Source organism: Theobroma umbraticum, unplaced genomic scaffold, assembly GCF_002168275.2.
Source record: "Theobroma umbraticum cultivar Fairchild unplaced genomic scaffold, ASM216827v3 scaffold_239.1, whole genome shotgun sequence".
Taxonomy (NCBI): Eukaryota; Viridiplantae; Streptophyta; class Magnoliopsida; order Malvales; family Malvaceae; genus Theobroma; species Theobroma umbraticum.
The window spans coordinates 1,338,865-1,341,713 of record NW_018397273.1 but is presented as its reverse complement, the minus strand read 5'-3'; the positions used below and the strand labels follow the sequence as shown (position 1 = coordinate 1,341,713).

At 32.8% G+C, this 2,849-nt stretch overlaps 1 non-coding gene across 1 annotated transcript; it reads left to right on the top strand.

The window, feature by feature from the left end:
• Nucleotides 1-590: 590 nt before the first annotated feature.
• LOC149526436 (small nucleolar RNA R71) lies at nt 591-697 on the top strand. Its single transcript, XR_016352009.1, has one exon. It is a non-coding gene; the product is annotated as a small nucleolar RNA R71 (small nucleolar RNA).
• The last annotated feature ends 2,152 nt before the right edge of the window (nt 698-2,849 follow it).

The following is a 2,849-nucleotide window of genomic DNA, read 5'->3' as shown; positions in this document are numbered from 1 at the left end:
AACTTTGTATAATGTTATCATTCTATGTCATGCATTACCTTAGCAAATCTTCCACAGCTAGTTTCTTTTTTGAAATAGGTGCGCTGGCTTGCTGGTGAAATGCTGGAGGTGTATTTGGCATTGGGGTTGAGAACGAACCTTTATTATTAACCCAAGAAAAATTAGGATGATTCTTTCATCCTAGGTTGTAAGTGTTAAAATGGAGGTTATTTTGATGTCTATTACCCAAAAATTGCACTACCTCTATTGAGCTTGGGCATTGATGACTTGCATGATTATCTCCATAGAACTCACAAGCTATAAAAGGACTTTGCAAAGTATTAGTGCCAAAAGATTCAAGAGTTTTAGTTAAAGTTGCTACTTAAGTGGATAATGTTGTCATAGCATCAACATCATGAATTCCAGCTATTCTCCTATGCATTGCTTGCTTTGCTGGCCACTGGTAGTTGTTTTCAACCATCTCTTCCAACAAATTGTATGCCTCATTGATCAATTTAGCCATTAAAGCTCCTCCCGCAACAGTGTCAATGGTAGTCTGCACATGCCCACTCAAACTATTATAAAAAGTTTACACTTAAAGCCACTTTGGGAGCCCGTGATAGGGACAATGCTTAAGCAATTCATTGTATCTTTCCCAGGCTTCATACAATGATTCTAGATCTTGTTGCATGAATGATGTGATGTCATTTTGCATTTTTGCTATTTTAGTCAAAGGGAAGAATTTGGCAAGAAATTTTTGAGCAAGATTATCCCATGTTGTTATAGAGCAAGTAGAGAATGCATTTGGCCATGCCTTAGCTTTATCCCTTAAGGAGAAGGGAAAAAGCCTCAACCAAATTGCATTATTTGTGACACCATTATGCTTGAACATGTCACAAATATCCAAGAAGTTTGTTTTATGGCCATTGGGATCATCAGTTAGAAGACCCACAAATTAAATCGATGTTTGAATCATGGTGATTATAGCTAGTTTGATTTCAAAATTATTTGCTTGAATAGCTAACCTTCGAATGCTTGATGGAATTGCTTGTACCAAAGGAATAGCATAATACCTTAACCAATGATTGCCAGCTACTACGCGCTCTTGGATTTGTTGTCCACCTAGTTGATCAGCCATTGTATTTATTAGAGCAACACTTTGTTGATTTTCTCGTTCAAATCTGCAAATGTTCTCTTAATTTTTGGATCACACAGAATAGTCTCCAAGTTGTTTATTCTTCTCATACAACGATTGAACTTAACTGCAAAATAAAAATAAAACTTAAATTAAGACTAATTTGTAAAATTTTAATATTAGCAAATAACAAAGAAAACAAAATCTTTGGCAGTGACACTAAAAACTTATTGTCAATTTTGCACACGTAAGCATACGTATCGAACAAGAAATATAGTGATAAAATAGAGTATTGTTCTCATATAGATTTGTTTCTAAAGTTTCACTGAGTACTAAAATTAAAAACAAATTAATCTTATTTAAGTAATCCAAAAATTGAAGAAAACCTAATTAAAAACAATTAAAAATCAACACTAAATAAACTAATAAACTAAATAAGTTAAGAAAAGCAAAATATTAAAGACCTAGGATTATGGGTTCATTCAACATTGCATTTGATACCAGCTATTCTTGTTATTCCTCTTTCTTGGGTGATTTTACTAAACTAGAATCCAAAGTTATGGACAAGTCTCCGTCGAGTTGTTTGTGGAAATACCTAACTTAATTAGTTCATTTTATGTCCATAAGAATCAATTAAATTAAGTTCATTAAACAAGTGTCCTAATGTGGCTATGTATAGCAATTGACGTATGTCTATCCGAATTGTGAATCAGATCACTTAAGTGACGTGAACATACACTATTCAAACTTTATTTCAATCTAAAATCTCTTTGTCGAGTCTCACTATATTCACAAATTAGTTAATTATTGGCCAATCAATCAAAAGCATTAAGAATAGATAAGCAAAACTACACCCATTCTTGATAAATAAAAGAGAAACTAATATTCAAACTACATATTGAAATTCACCATAATCCTAGAAAGATAATTTAGCTCATAATAACTAATAAAAACAATATCTAAAGAAATTTACCCATGAATCCAAGTCAAAGAAAATAAAAGAAACACAAAAGTAGAGAAAGAAACTAAGTGTTGAAGCTTTGTAATTTAAATTCTCTCTCAAGTTTTCTTGTTTTCTTGCTTTGTTCATGGCTCTAAATCTCCAGAATGGTTGGTTACTACCATCCCTTTTAAACCTCTGAAAAAGGTCCTTAAATAGGCTCCAAGTAACCCAATTTTCAAAATTTCATCTATTTTTTTATTTTTAAAAAATCGCCCAATGCCGTGGCATTAGTTGTTTTGCTACAGTAGCACTACAGTGATGAGCTCTTGGGAAAATTTTATGGTGAGCTTCCTTTCACCAGTGCTATAGCCTTGTTCTCTTAGCTTTGTAGTGGTCTATCATATTTGAACATGATTTTTACCTTAATCTGGTCTGAACTAGGCAAAGTGGTAAATATAAAAGTTTTAGCCATTCTATTAAATTTCCAATGGATTAAGAATCACATTAATTGAATTTCAGGATTGAAAGATATGCTCCAAATACCGCATCATGTTCAGTCCATACATACTGCTACAGTGCTCCAACTTAGACAAATATTTTGACCATGATCCAATCCTAACTGGGTGCAGTAATAAAACAAAAGTTGTAGCCATTCCTCTTAGAAGTCTAGTGGTCTAAGAATCACTTCATTTGGAGTTCTGTAGAGAGATATATGGTAAAAATACCGCAACATAAATGAATGAAGCCATCACCATACTTGCATGGATTTTCATCAAATAAACATTTTTTCAT